This window comes from Cygnus olor, chromosome 1, assembly GCF_009769625.2.
Source record: "Cygnus olor isolate bCygOlo1 chromosome 1, bCygOlo1.pri.v2, whole genome shotgun sequence".
Taxonomy (NCBI): domain Eukaryota; kingdom Metazoa; phylum Chordata; class Aves; order Anseriformes; family Anatidae; genus Cygnus; species Cygnus olor.
Window position 1 is genome coordinate 27,063,832 of NC_049169.1, and position 16,308 is coordinate 27,080,139.

General features: G+C 42.6%; 1 long non-coding RNA gene across 4 annotated transcripts in view; it reads right to left on the reverse strand.

Annotated features, from left to right (window-relative positions):
* The window catches only part of LOC121066608, a 41,569-nt gene extending 30,672 nt beyond the window's left edge, over positions 1–10,897 (reverse strand). For 2 of the 4 annotated variants that reach the window (XR_005817867.1, XR_005817870.1), the window contains exons 1-2: positions 10,763–10,895; positions 468–557 (exon numbers count right to left, since the gene is read on the reverse strand). This is a non-coding gene — a long non-coding RNA (uncharacterized LOC121066608). Of the gene's footprint in view, positions 1–467; positions 558–10,762 lie in introns of all 4 variants that reach the window. The other 2 variants (XR_005817862.1, XR_005817860.1) reach the window with 2 other exon arrangements.
* Positions 10,898–16,308: the final 5,411 nt, after the last annotated feature.

Here is a 16,308-nt window from a genome sequence, read left to right on the forward strand (position 1 = left end):
AGCTTTCTTGTTGGCAGTCTGTAAGTTAATGGAGGAAGTTTTGCCTGTACTATATGAGGTTAAAATTGTACAGGTAAGAATTTTGTTTTTATTAGACGTACCGTACTCACTTAACAACCAGAAGAGCAGGGATGAATTTAGTTTTGTGGAGGAACCCAGAACCGTGCAGCTTCCATCATCACCCCACACTATCATACACTGATGGCTACGCTGGTGGAAAACCATCTAAACTTCATTCCTCTGAACGACCATACACACTTTGACGTGCTAATGAAGGCTTACCATAGGTCCTTCAATTTTCAACATCTACATTTTTGCAGATGATTACATCTTTATAGCACAAGCCCCTATTTCTGCTTAGTTTAAAACAGTCATTATATACCTGCTGATTTGGAAGCTCTACTGTAACATTTCCAAACCTTACAAAATAATCACCAAAAGAGAAAACCCAGCACAGAACTACTTACTGTCACTTTCTGCTGCCCACAAGTCCAAAATGAATCTCATCTGAAGCATGTGAGTACAACTTTGGATTGAAGATTGGCTTTAAAATTCATCTGAAAAATAAAATAAGATGATGTTAAAACCGATATCTAGCCTTGTGTGTGAATACTGATGCCCTCATTTGCACACACCTAGAAATGTGTGTACTGAGTGCACAGTGTGTGCACTGAATATTAGGGCACGCAGAGCAGACCTCTGGTTGTGAAAATGAATGCAATGATTAAAATCAGAAGCTCAGGTTCAGAATCAACAATAGGTCAGTGTTTACCCCCTGTGGCACCCATTTTGAGTCTTTTTAGGATCACTAGGCTCTTAAAGGAGCTGCAGAATCTTCAGCCAATCTTCAGGGTGCTGGGCTGCTGGTGTCCCAAGCAGACCTCTTACAGCCAACATCACCAGAAAACCTCCAAGCATGAACCCATCCTATAATCTACAAATTGTATTGGACTGTTTCAGAGTACTGCATAACATCTTATGCTTCAGGAAAATGAGGACGATATGAGCAGAATTGTTAGCTGCAAGCTGCAGACTGATTTATGAATCAGTGCTGATGACAGCCGTTTGTCAGATATGTTTTACACGTAACAACAAGCAACTTCAAAAACTCTCTGTTGATATCTCACTAATCTGAATTTCGTTAGCTAAATGTTTCCTATCATTTCTTTCAACACAGGAATCATGGCCTTTAGCATGATTCTTATCAAGAGAATCCGTCCCTTATTTCTTCCCAGCAGACTGAGCTCTCTGTTGTATTGACTAGGAGGAGATTGTTCCATGACCAAGTATTAATAGCTCCAAAATCCAGGCAACAAGATTACCAAAATCCAGCAAATATATACTAAAAGGTGTATTGGGTTTACCTGGTTAGGTTTTGGTGGTGAGGGAGTTGCAGGGATCGCCTCTGTGAGCCAGCAGCTGCCCCATGTCAGATCAGAGCCAGCTCCAGACAGCTCCAAAAGGGACCTGCTGCTGGCCAGAGCCGAGCCAGTGAGCGATGCTGGTTGGGCCTCTGGGAGAGCAGAGTTAAGAAAAAAAAATAGCCGTGCAACAGCAGCTGGGGGAGAGGAGTGAGAAAATGTGACAGGGAGAGAGAAAATGTGACCCCACGGTCAGTGCAGCAGGAGGGCAGGAGGTGCTCCAGGCACGCAGCACAAGTTCCCCTGCAGCCTGTGGAGAGGCCCCTGGTGGAGCAGGCTGTCCCCCTGCAGCCCATGGGTCCCCCATGGAGCAGATCTCCACGCTGCAGCCCGTGGAGGAGCCCCTGGTGGAGCAGGTGGATGTGGCCTGGAGGAGGCTGCGGCCCATGGAGAGCCCCCGCAGGAGCAGGGCCCGGGCCGGAGCTGCAGCCCGTGGAGAGGAGCCCACGCAGGAGCAGGGGGTCTGGTGGGAGCTGCCGCCCGTGGGGGACCCGTGCTGGAGCAGTTTGCTCCTGGGGGATGGACCCCATGGTACGGAGCCATGTGGGAGCAGTTCTTGAAGAGCTGCTGCCTGTGGGCAGCCCCCGCAGGCTCAGTTGGGGAAGGACGGCATCCCGTGGGAGGGACCCCACGTGGAGCAGGGGCAGAGAGGGACTGTGAAGGAGCGGTGGACCTCAGGGACAGACCGCAGCCCCCGTTCCCTGTTCCCCTGCAACACTTGTGTGTGTGGGGGGAAGGTGTTTTTAGTTTGCCTTTAGTTTCTCACTGCTGTAGTATGTTAGTAATAGGTAAGAAATTATATTAATCTCCCTATGTTGAGTGTGTTTTGGCCATGATGGTAACTGGTGAGCAATCTCCCTGTTCCTATCTCAACCCTTTTCCACCATATTTCCTCCCCCTCTTCCTTTGAGGAGGGGGAGTGAGAGAGCAAATGTGGAGTTCAGCTGCCTATGGGGGGAAACCACCACAAATGGCAATGCTAACAGTTTAACAATCAAGTTACAAGCAGCAAGTTACAAAAGAAGTCAAGTTGTCTCTGTCTTTCCTTAGTTTTCCCCTTAATGGTCTCATTAGTTTTTGTAGTTGGGCATAGCAGTTAATGGCCTCTGCAATAAATCCGGCAAAGTGAGGTTTTAAATCATCAAGGTAGATCTGTGCTACTGGTTTGTCTTGTTATTTTCCATGTTGGCCTCTACTGCCTTTATTTAGGTCATGCTCTTTTAATTTTAACTGTTTCAGAGTCTAACAGGCAATATCTAACTCTGAAATATTAAATCTTGACCACAGACACGCCAGGTCAGTGTGTGCTCTAGGCTCTACAAAATGATGAATCAAGGCTTTCCAGGCTCGCATTGGCTTAAAATCAGAAGAGTTTGAAAACAATGATGACAAAAACATGGTTTTGTTTTATTTGTCTCTTGCAGTTCAAAACTTTACTATTCAGATTTAATCAGCAGCCCAACGAAGGGCAGAGAGTCCCTTTAAAAAACCCCACCTTCACATGACTCAGGGACCAGGGAGCTTTAGGAAGAGCAGCAAGGAAAAACAAAAATCACAATCAAACCTCAAGGTTGGTAGCAATTTGCCTGACACAAAGATCCTTCATTGCACTCTCAGGATCCACGTACTACAGTAATAATCAAATTTGTAACAGAGATTGTTGTGTTTTTTGTTTTCTTTTTCTTGACAGGTTTCATGTCTGATTCACTGGAGTATTTATTGAGTTTGGGGATGTTCAGCCAGTGTACAACTGGAGTAAAACAGACATGAATCATGCTCTCTGTGTGCTCTGTACTGTAGCTGCTAACACTTTATAATGTTGTCTAGAAATCCAGAAGAATGATTTAGTCAAACCATGGCTTCTGTTTCATTTTTATTAAACCTGGCTCTCTGCCTAAACTCTTGCCATTTTGAACAGTGAACTTAGGTTAGGATATATTGCTTTATTCTGAACATTTGTAACCTCCATTGATCTGCTCAGGTAAAAGCAGAGAAAAAAGTCTTTATTATTGATGTAGAAAATATTACTTCTCCATTGTTTTTCAGTCCACAATCATTTGTCACATTCTCCTTGATAAATCCTCTTGAGTATTGCTTGTTCTGGGCCTAGAAATCCCATCCATGTTTATTTGGTGGGATTCAGGTGGTTTTCCATACAGTGAAATTAACTCCAGCACTTTCTCCATGTCTAACTTCTGAATACCCTCATTTTGCACTAATATGTTTTGCAGTGGCCACTCATCTCAGAATGGGGTGATATATTCCTGCACCTTTGGTGGCTGCAGGTTCCTGACTCCTCTTGGAGACCTCATGGCAGCCCTTGGGACGAGCATTCTTCTGCACTGCTGAGGGGCTGGGACCTGCCCCAGAAGTTGTGAGGCCAACATCATAGCTAACAACCTTTCAGTTTCATTCTTCTGCCTGCTACTTGACATCTCTAGTCCCTGTATCTGACAGTTCCAGCAGAGTAAATAAATAATTTTCATACTTGTCATCAGCGCCATGACCCGGCCGTGGCCCAATGAAGTTTTGCTCAGTGCCTCTGCCCTGCGAAAGCCATGATTCCAGCGCCCTTTTTGCTCTTACAGCTTCTGAGGCAGAACAAGCTTCCCAAGGTTTGCGGTCAGTGCATGGCTGTCATGTTTCATTTTGTCTGATATGTATCAAGGTGATACCTTCAGCAAGTGTGTTTTACTATGCCATTTGTTGATTTCTGCCTTCTAATTCCACCTGCTGGGAACCAAACTGTCGCTACGTTGGTCACCAGGCTATTTTAGTGGCTGTTTTCTGAGTCTGAATACATTTTTTTAGAGTTATTAGACTTTATAGGTTATTATTTTTCAATGTGCATCCTGTGTGTATGAGTACGCATTCATTTATATTAATTGTCCATTCCTCTCTGGGCTGCATGTAAGTTTGTTTGTGTGTATGTGTTTGCACATTGAGGGTAACATAATTTGTTCTTGCACAGGGTGTGCATCTGCATGCATGCAAACAGGTTAATATATTAATCTCTTCATATATGAGCCATATGTTCCTGTCCAGGTTACACAAAGATAAGCTGACGTGTTTTCCTCTTCTGCATGCAGCATGACTCTATCCGTATGTCAGTATTTCCCAGCAGCCTGTCATTTGAATCACACATTATGTAAGGAAGGCAGCACTGTTTCCCAGTGGAGAACATTTTATTTTTTTGTTTTCTGAAATGAATTCAAGATGATGCTCTGCTATTATGAAAGAAAAAAAAATGTTTTGCTTGACTGAACTATTTATTCAGATTGGGAGCAATGTCATGTGTAGCACTTAAGAACATTTCTGGATCTGGTGGGTGGGATCCATCTCACCTGGTTTTGGCTGTCTTAATGTCAGGTTAGTCCAAGTTGGTTATCTTGGCTCTTGCTATAGTCAGCGGAAAATAATACAGGTCTAGAGGCTCCCTCCCTACAGTAGACAGACATCCCATCCTACTGTAGATGCCTAAAGCACCTGGGAGGACTGCTGCCCAGCGACAGGTATTTGTAGTAGGTCCTGAAGCTTGCTGGCCTTTTCTTTGCTTTGCTATTGTAGGAGAGCTTTACTCACCTCTTTATCTGATGAAGCGAGTCCTGGGACTCAAGAAAGGCAAAAGGAGATGAACTGAGCCTAGCAGTCTTTGTGTGTTTCATGACCACAGTTTGCCTTGCAAGCAGGTTTTTCAAGCCTAGACATGGCCCAGACTGGATGAAAGGCATTAAAGGGAGTGGACTAGGATATATGAACTATAAATGGCACAGGCATTTAATGGCATAGATCCTGGAGGGAAGCTTCAGCAGACTAACTGTGGACACAAGACCAATGAAATCCAATCCCCTTGAATTCATGGGCTTGCATCTGATCCTACAGGTGAATGATGATTATCTTGGAAATGATGACATTGTCTGATCTTTAGTACAGGGGCAAGGCCAGTGGCTTGTGTTTGCATTGTGCTGGAACTGCTGTGTAGGCAAACAGGACGACAGTGCTGCAGCACTGATAAACCTGATGTGGAATTTAAAGCAACTGTCCCTAAGGAGTAAGAAGATGGTGAGTGAAAACAACAGGGCCCAGGAAATAAACAATTAATGTTCAATTTTTGATGATTTCTCCCATTTGCCTTCTGATTCCCTGCAGTATTTGTGAAAGGAAAGGCAGCAGTCCGAGACAAAACCTGGTGTATTTTGCTAATTTTGTAACTATTAAGACATAAAACAGACACAGATTTGGACTAAGTAAAACAACCAGATGATATCCAGTGGAACTGAATCTCAGTAGTTTCATCCTCAGCAAAAGGGTTTAGAAAGTCTAGCAGGATGCTCAAATTTGAAGAGAAGGGAATTTGAAGAGAAGAGATAGGAGCTTTCCCTTTTTTGGCCTTGATACACTTGAGACGATCAGTAACTTTATGGATCTGGGGAAGCACATTTATTTATAGAACAGGAAGTTTTTTTATGAGTTGCTGATATACATAAAAATTATAGAAGTTGGCTCTTACTATCTTCTAAGCTTCTTCTAAGTGATAAACTTACAGTTTATCTTTGTGCAGAAGATCATTTTGTCCCAGAATTATACAACTGGGTGAAATACCTGCCAATAATTATTTTTAGAAAACGAGAATATTTATTTATTCATTTATTTTTACGAGAATTGCACTGGACCTTGGGTGGAGCTGAATACAGCTTCATGTTTTAATAGGAATGTTTTGGATTTGGCTGATTTTACTATTCTAAATATGGAAATGTTTCAGATTAAAACATTTATTTTTAGGGCAGTAATACCCAATCTGTCTTAGGCATGCCTCACAGCCGCAGCTTTTTGTTATCCTCTCTTTTCCTCCTCTCTTCCATCATCCCATGACCCATGACTCCTCAGTGCCCTTGCCTTCTGAGATCTATAGTGCTATATTTCCTTATCACCAAGCAGCAAACTTCTTTTTCTCTGAGGTTTGAACCTGGGAGTAAAAAAGGGAATGAGGAAACATAATAAACTTAGCAGCTGTCTCTCTTCTGTTCTTCAGTCTCAGCAATACTTCCGCTTTCGCTTCTATATCTTATCTTTAACATTGTCATGCCTCACTCAGAAGGCTTGCCTCATGGGTTGGGAACTACTGCTTTTGGTGATGACTTGTTACTTTTTTTTCCTTCCATTTATCACGTCTGAGCTAACTCGACAGCTTTCAGCTGCTGCCAGGTTGTCAACACTGGATCCAGATGTTCCCAGAGTACAGACTGAATGTAGTAACAGCTTTCAAAATGCAGCATCTGACAGCTTGCGGCTCCCTACGTTTCTCTCTTCTGCACCACACATGCCTCAGCCCTTTCCTGGAGGGATCACATCATCAGCAGGGTGGGATTTGGCTCCTTTGCCCCCTTGCCCCTTTCCTTTTGGGTTGAGGCTGCCAGCCTGGGAGTCTGCGGCGATGCTGGTGTGGCTTAGAGCAGAACTGGAACGCCTGCTTCCCATATGGTTCAGAGCAGCTGGCGGATGGTAATGAATGCCAGTATCCAACGGCAGGATCCTGTTGTGTGTACGTGTTTGTGTCATGCGTGTGCACCTTCTGAATTGCCGCTGTGTTGGGCAGCAGCTTTCTTCTCTCTGCTAACAAATGCCCTGAACAGCTCCCATAAAAGTGCATATTACTGGGCACTGCAGCTTGCAAATCATAGTTTTCATTGCTGTGGCTTACATGCTAATGTGTATGTGTCAAAGCATTTTAATGAACTAAGCAACATAGCTAGAAATACATTTTATCTATATTTTTCTGAGGGGTGTGGGAGAGATGCCAGCTGGATATCTTGAGTAAGAATCAGAAATGACAGTGACAAGTCTCTTCTTTAAAATATAACATCACCCAGTACCTAAAACATCAGCCGTGATGTTTATATATAATGTTTACATATGAAGCATGACTACCTGCATATGAAGCAGACTACCTGCAGGGTAGTCTTTCTGCAAGGTTGCCATGTTTTCAAGAGCTGCAAAAATATCTGGAAGCCTGCAGCAAACCCACAAAATGGAAACATGTTCAGAACTTTCCCTGACAGGACATTTTCAAATGAAAGAATATTTCATCCTAGGAGCAGGTCAGTTTGAATGCCTGCCTCAGGAAAAGTGAGGACTATTTTGAAGCTGAGCATGGGTAAGCAACAGAAACTATATAAAAGGCAGGGCATGTTAAAAATACCATTGCCTGTTCGTGATTCAGGACAAGTCCTCCATGAAGCTTTAGTTACCTCTAGAACTGATTGGGTAATGGGAGCAGCTTTCCAGCTCTTGCTCTTGCCCATCTGGCTAAGGGGTTTTGTGCACTTGGCCAGGACCTCACAACTTTGGGGACTGTTGGTGTGTGGCATTTAACCAAGGAGAGCAGCTGCTGCTTGTTGTTGAGCCAAGTGTTGCCCAGTCCCCGACTGTGAGCTTGTCATATAACCTATCACCATAATGGAGATAATAACATTTGCCCTTCTTTAGAAATTACTTTGAGATCTGCCAAAGAAAAGGGCCTATTCAAATGCAAAGCCTGATGCTTTTATTTATTAATAGATGTTGTGCCAGAGTCACCAATCTGCTCTTGATGCCTAAGTGCTGCTCTGAAAACAGAATCTGCCTGCCTGATTTAACCCAGCCGGCGAGCTGAGGCCTAGGGCTGCTTTGTGATATTAGGAACAGCACGAAACAGCCAGATGTTAACCAGCAACAATTCAAGCCTGGTGTTATCCTGCCTGTTATCCTCTAAAACTTGAGCAAACGTACAACTGCCTAAAGCTTGCCCGCCAGCAGCATCGTGCCTTCACCTCCTGATGCTGAGCAGTGGGCTTCTCAAAACACTCTGGCACCCTCAGAGGATCAGTTATTCTTGCAAAAATAAATAGTGATTACAGGTCAAACTATCATCTCCCCAGGGAATTTTTTTTATCTGTGCCATAAGACCCACAGGGGTGTCTCCTTTGCGTTGGGCTGGTAAACACAACACAGGACTAAACTGTGTTTGCCTAGTACATTAGCATTACTCCAGCACTACCTGGTGTTCCTGGAGACCATGGCTCAGCTCAGTCTCAGCCAAAATTTCTAGGGAAGATAGGCAGGGTAAAAACAAAACAAAACAAAACAAAAAACACCTCATTTCAGAGAGTCTTGCTCTGGCTTGATTCCTCTGCTATTAGCAGGTGAGAGATCGGCTTGTCTAATGTTGTGCTTGCTGCCTTTTCTTTTTGACTGTGCAAGAAGCCTTGTGCTGATTTAAGTCAAAGCAGAAATTTGCTGGATCCATATTTGCTGTTCTCGGGGGAGTGCTTTATTAGATTACTTCTCCCTCCACGCTTACAGTAATAGATGACTTTTAGAAACAGTTCTATTAGGATGAAAGCGGAGGGTATATTTCCACCAGTAGAGTGCTCAACAAACATTTGTTTTACCAGATGAAATATAAGTGCAAGCAACTTCATTAATACACTTTTACAAAGTTGGTTGTTCTCCTGGAGCCCGTGAGTTACAGTCTGTTTATTTTGATTTCTCGATTTAGCATATTCATACGGAAGCACTTTTTATTCCAGACACCACGTAGGCAGATGCATCATTGCGAGTGCAGGGGGGTTAAGAAACCCCCCTGTAAGCCAGAGGGAGCCCCGTTGCTAGGTGTATATTGAGCCGTTCCGATTAAAAAAAAAATAGAAAAATGAAAGAAATGGGATTAAGCTGGAGCCAACTCATTCCTTCCTGAGCTCCTGAGTGTTTTCTCCCGAGCAGGCCGCCGCGGTTAGCCAGGAGAGGGCAGCCTCGCCTTGCGGAGCTGCCTGCGGTTACACCGAGGCTCCCTGCCCCGGGGGCGCGGCCTGCTCCTGGCTGGTCGCTTGGCCGTGGATTTTCTCCCTAATTTAGACTAAAACCCGGGAGCGGCGCTTTCTAACCGCACAACGCGTGTCCTCGTGGATTAAGCAAAGATAAATACATCCAAAGTGCTCCTTTTAGCTGAGACATTTGCCCCTGTTGCACCCTGTGCCTCACCAAACGGGGCCCGCAGCGTGGGCAAGAGGCCTCCAGGGCTGCCCGGGGCTGGTTGCGCTCTCGCTGTTGTGGGTGAAATTTAGTGCTTTGGAGAAAGCCAGATCACAGCAGCGTAAACATGATGGGAGATGTGTTAAGCTTAGTGAGCTCATTTTGGTTGACGAGAGCCTAATTTTCAGCTGGTTTAGATCAGTATCATTCATAAACATTAGAATCACAGAATCATTTAGGTTGGAAAAGGACTCTAAGATCAGAAGATGAGGGTCACTGGAGCAAACCATGAGGAAAAAAAAATATTAAAAAGCATTGAAATAAGTTCTGTTTGCCTCTCTCTCTGATTACTAATACCTTTTAATGATGTTCTCCCTCACCATGGGGTGGGATTTCCCTTGGCTTATTTCAGTTTCCATTGAAATAACTTGGAAAATTCCAATGGTTTTGGTGGAAACAGGCTCAAATAACCTGTGATTCTCGGAAGTGCTCTTCCTTTCCAAGAAACATCAAGAGTGCTCTATCTTTCACAGAAGTTTAATGCTTCTTCACTTCTGATGCTGAAAATGCATTACATCAGAAATAAAACACAATGTAAATGAGATTATACAATGAGCTCCCTACTCAAGGAGATTAAATTGCACAGCATTTTAAATATCTTCCATTAATATGCTTTGGGCTTTTATTTCATTTCTTTGTCTGACATTTGGAATTTAATGAACAGTCCAAGCTACCTTAATTTTAATTCATTGTCTTTAAGGATTTGACATATACAGTGAACTTGGCTCACTCTCTTTAAACACAGATTTCTACTTCTTATTAGCAAATTCCTGGAGCTTCTTCAGTTTTCGTACCTCCACAGCATTGCTGTGAATTGACAGAATCACTCAGAAAGCAAAGCTATTTTTGGGTGTCTCCCTGGTCAATAACGAAAAATGTTCCTCTTGCAAAAGAAAACTATTTCTCTTCTGCGTGAGTCATGACTCTGCTTGTATGCACAGAGTGAAAGATTTCCAGCTTCTCAGGCTTTGCTGGCATTCGGGGCAGCTTTCAGCCAGCCAAGATTCACATGTGGAAACTAAATATGGTCATAGGGTTATACTCCCATTTTTTGCCCATTACTCAGGCTCTTGCATGGTGTACTTCGATGCCTACTCCCTTTCTGCCACTCTGCATCTCCTTCTGCAGTGTTAGTTTACTCTGTGGTTAAAGCTAGTAAGATCTTAGACAGCACCAGTTACAAACAAGCAGTGTTTCTTGTTCTGATGAGGAGTACTATATAAACGAAAGAGCTAGTATTAAACCCTGGAGGGAAGCTAAAGCCCAGGTACCTTTACAGAGCTCCATTCTAGAGGGTGTCACCTTAAGTCTTAGTCCAACTTCAGCTGTAGTAATTGCCACAGCTTCCATGGCAGAACCTGCCAAAAATAGAAAAACAAGATGGAGAGAACACTTTTTTTTTAAAAACAAAACAAAACAACAGAACAGGCTGTATATTTTCAGCAACAAGAAGTCAGAGGGACATTTTTATAATTATATACAACAGCCAGAAGAGTTCTGATGTCATGGGAGCCAGAAAAAATACATCCGAAATTATACTACATTTTACTGTGGAGGTTAATCAGTAAGCCAAGGCATATTTAGGTTCCTGTAAGGGTGTTTGACCCCTGCTTAGGCCTGGTCAACACATGTGGCCATGGAAGAGCAGTGGCAAACGCAAATTACTGAGATCTGTCAGCTACACAGCTGTTGGCGAGGCGCTGACTCCCTTCCCGTCATCTGTCCCAGGGAGCTCTTGTCCCCTCCTCATGGACTTTATGGACCTGGTGGGAGTAGCAAGGGGCCTGATCTCATACTTAGGGCTGGGCTTCAACTTCCTTAACAGGTCTGCCTTCTCTATTTGTCTCAATGCTCTTCTGAGCTGTGTAGAGAAAAAAACTTTCAGCAGTCATCAGTGAAGAGGAAACATTAGCTTTGTTCCCAGTTTCCACCTTCAGCCTCCACTGAGAGTTCATTACAGAATGGTAAAGGCTCTGTGACCAAAGGTATCTACAAATGAGGCCCATCTGCAGCAAGGCATTTACATAGTGTCAAATGCATAAATTTTCCCTGCAAATTAAATGAGACTGTGTACATGCTTGATTAAGACAGACTTATGCTCAGGCTGGATTACAATTTTGCTTGGGAGATATTTTGTTAGCTGATGATTTATTCTTGCACTGTACAACCTCTATGTGACTTTGTGGCTTGCTGCAATAATTCTGTTAGGAACCAAAACCACAATTTTTAAACAATAGCTGTGGCAACTACATGGATTAGTGAGCTTGAACCAGAAGTATCTGACACAAGTTTTTCAAACTTTTCTTTTTAGATTACTTTTTTTTTCTTTGTGTGTGTGTGTGTGTGCAGTTTTTGTGTTTAACGGCAAATAAGTTTCTAGTAAAAGAAACATACAAAAACATTATAACTTTAATTGGATAAATAGGGCTTATTTTCTTGATGAATGCCACACACTGGAGAGCAGCAGTGTTTAGAGTTTAGATTCACATCGGATTCACCATGATCACTTCACTACCTTCTGGCTACGGAAGGGTTTTTAAGCCAGAAACAGTTCCAGCTTCAGCCCTAGGTCTGTGTAGCACAGAAATTACCAGAAAAATAATGTCAGTGTTGGAAGAGGTATAAACTAAAAATCCTTTAGCTTATTTCTTTAGTTTGAGAATCAGTCCTTTAAAGAGACATAGAATAGACATTTCTGCAGGGCATTATGAAAGTGTTTTTACTTGTGTTGTGTGTACCAATATTTATTCTGGAAACAGAGAACTTGTTTTCTGAGAACTATTCCATTTCATGCCCCTTTTCAAGACTATTGAACTGTCTTCAGAAATATTCAGACATGCCTTATGCCAATTATTTGCACCTGTTGCATTCCTTCTGCAGAATTAAGTCACTGATTCTTTTACAAAGCTCCTAAGAGAGTTATGTTCCACCTCAGAATATCATTTGGTGTTTATATGTAGTGAAATGTGATCATATGTACCATGAAAAGGGATCAACATGGCTGCTGATCTGGACTGCAGCTATCCTCATGCTCCTGTTTGACAGATAAACTATTATTTCTTAAGATAAAAGTGTTATTTCTTGACATGCTTCCATCCATAGTTGTGTTTGGTAACCCAGCAGGACAGCTGAGCTGTTGGGAGCAATTCAAAATCTGCATTTGACACGCTCTGTTTTTATAGGGCCACCACAAGTAACATCGTATACAGACGGAACTAGATCCAGCACCAACATCATTGTCTGAGGGGCATTCAGAAACATAGTACGAGGACTCAACAGAAAGCAATGATATGGTTATCTATTAATTCTGAGCTGCTTTTGTTGTGGTTTTCTGTCTGTGGAATTAAGGCTTTTTGCTTCTAGGTGGTGTTTGTAAACAGATACAAAAATAAATGTGAGCTTCAGCTAGGAGAAGTTTATTAAATGCTGTTGATCAGGGCAGCTACAGAGTGATTTTTCTGGGCAAGATTTGTTTCCAGAATCATCTACATGACTTGTTGGGAACTCACTCTGAATATAGAGATCAGAATGGAAACAAAGCAAGACTTTCTTTAAGGTTTCTCAAGTTGTAGACCTTCTTCTGCAGCCATGGTGATGAGATAGCATGGAAGTGGCTTCAGAGGGAGAGAAATACCTCGAGCTGAAGCTCCTGAACAGAGCAGCAGGGCTCTGTGTGACCTCCTCTCAAGTCTACTGAAACAAGCGTGGTACAGCTGAACCTCCTCATGAGCTAGCGACATGTCTGCACAAATGAAGGAATTTCTGGACATTGAGGCAATGTAACTGCTGATGGTGAAACAGCCTGAACAGCTGAAACGACAGTAGTGACCTCAACAGGGCAATAGCTGAGGCAAGTATGGTTGTAGCTGTGAAGCTGAGTAAAAGGTTTAGTGCAAAGAAATACAATGTCTTCAACCATTGCTAATGCAAATATATTATTAACTCAGTGTTGTTTAATTTACTTTCTATTGCCTTTTTGTAGGGTGAATCTTGAAAATCAGAAATATTGCTTATCAAGAGAGTTGACCTTCAACTTCCTCAGGACTCAGGGTGGGGGTTCAAACTGGAGGCTTGGTAATATGAAGAGGAATACCTCTGTGCTTGAGCCCTGTTCTTGTTGCCATCAGCAACAGGTCTGCTTTGAGTTTCAGTCCTCATTAATCCATGAATCAACAGGTCACAGAAAATTAAGATTATTTTTTTCCTTATTTTGGATAGCTACCTACCAACAGTAGTCACAGTGTGGTTTCAATGATAAAAGTTTTAGTGCCTCAGCCAAGAAGTAAACTGATGAATGGTGAAGTCCAAGTTTTTTGAAGAAGCCTACAACAGAAAGTCTTTTGCTGAGGAGCTGGGCAGTGCTGGCTGTAACCTCTCTGTGCTAAATACTAGCATTTGGTCAGGCAGTTCTGCAACCTAGAGGAATAAATCTGTATTTTAGATGGCTTTCCTCAAAGAACACTAGTTAGAAATACACAAAATAATTTTTTTTAACTACAAAAATGATGCTCCAAAGACACTCAAATTCAGACCAGAAGACCCAGTATTGCTAAAATCTAACAAAAGCAGCTCCAGCTTTTTGTCTCTAGACATCTTTGTTTCACAGAATTCCTTGGACCGTTTCAGAAACTCAGCACAGATGAAACAGGCAGAATTGTAGTTGTTTCCAAATGTAGTTGGATCATTGTCTAGCAGGGGAGTAACAACATCTACTCTTGTTGAAAGAAGACAGCTGAATTGACAGAAGCCCATAACAGCTGAATTGGAGCCTACACATAATGAAATAAAGAGATAAAACACTGCACAAGCCAGAAGATGAAGCGTCACGAGATGACAAAGTATGAACAAACCTTGAGGGTGCTTGTCTAAACCTAAAGGGACTCTCATGCTGTGTTCAGTTGTCAGTTCCAATTATTGGGATATTTATAGTCCTATAACAAATGTAGACTACACCGGAGGATTTCTGTCAATGAGACAGATTATATATATAAAGTAAGTGATTTGGCAAGACGACATATGCTGCTGATTGCGGGGAGCACAGGCTAAGTGTTGCCCACCAGCACACTGGAGTTGGGTGTTGGGACTGCGAGCAGAGTTTTTCTAGCATCTCCTGAGCCTGCTGGCTGCTGGCAGCACTAGGTGGTTCCCCAGCCTGCTTCCCAGTGTGCTCCTCCAGAATGGGAGGCAGTTTTCAGGCTCAGAGGTTCACCCAGCCAGGCTCACGTGTGAGTCTGGTCATACATACCATGTCCAAGGTAAGTTTTGGGCTGACTTGTCAGTACATTTAAACCTAGCTCTATGTGACCATACCTAGGGTCATTTCCCTTCAAGGTGAATCATGGTTAAGTAGAAATTTGCACGTCCCAATAATACTTTAGTGCCCTGGTTACTGTTGTCTCTGTTAGTGACTGTCATACTACCCCACCCCCTTCTTTTTTTCCTTCTGAGTCTCCATCCATCGCTACCAGATGGAAGTGTGTCTGCTGAATAAGTTTCACCTTATTCCCCCAGTATAAAAGACAAACCCCCTGAAATTCCCTCATCCCTTCATTCTCTCTTTAGACCACGTCTGTTCCTTTTGATGTACTTTTTCATTTGCTTAACACCAGCTATTTCTGCATCACTTTTTTTTCACTTTTTTTTTTTTTTTTCTGCCAGTAGGATTTCTGGCATCATGTACACCTGGCAAGCTACATCTGGAGCTCTGTTTGCTGGAGATGGGCAGGCTGCATGTTTTGATGAGTAATAGTCACAGATGAACGCCTGTATTCTGGTAATTGCCAAAAAGTTATACAATGACAGGTCCTGTTGTCCCTTAAGATTTCTCTGAGCTGATGCTCTGGTGTAAAGCATTTTGTAGCTCATTTCCCAGCTCTTGTTGGCAACCCCCGAGAATGCCTGTCACCTCCAGTTCCTGCAGGAGAAGGTGGCAGCCAGAGGAACTTCACATTCGTAGGTCTCAGCAGTGAGTGGATGTGACCTGAATGCCTGTAGGCTGAGTTTTACTGACAGTTATGTCCCAAGGAAACTCAGGTGTCTGTAGAGTTATGTTGATTCAGGTTCTCAAAACAAAAGCAAATTACTTACTGGTATTGAGCCTAGGGCCTTTTGTGGATTGTGTCTTGACTGAACACTAAAATGTGTCTTGATCATATGGTACTGAGTCTGATCGTTCTCTTCCCACTTCCACTATCTTTAGTAAAAACAATTACAAATCAAGTGAGAATACTGTTCATTTAGGTATTGTCATAGATATCAACACACAACATTTTACCATTGAAGACAGTGTGCACTAACTATACTACAGAATTGAAATTGTAATTAAAAGTACTACAGAAGAATGCCAAATAAAAATAACATATCCTGTATCACATAGTGCTCCAGTGTCAGATAGCATGAGTGGAAAATTTAAGGTTTGTAAGACACCAATGAAGACAGCAAAGGTACTACAGCTTAGTAATGACTCATTCTATGCTTCTTTCCTCTCCCTTAGGTGGTGAGGGGGAAAAAAAAGTGAGGAGGATGCAGCAAACACACGAGGCAATAAAATCAAGGGACTGAACTGAGAACAGTTCAGGTTTAACCTAAGAGATGGTCAAAAGACAGCCTGGGTGCAGCTTCCGAAATTCTCCACTGCTAATAAAAGACTCTGGTTTGTCGTTATATCATCTTGCAAATTTATTTCAATAAATGTATTTCAAAAAGTATTCTACATTTAACCCACTGTTCTTAAACAAGCAAATTCAGAAGGATCAATCACACAACTGAACAGTTTACGCTCCCTCATTTCTCAAAACTAGGGTGTTCCATCTGGCTT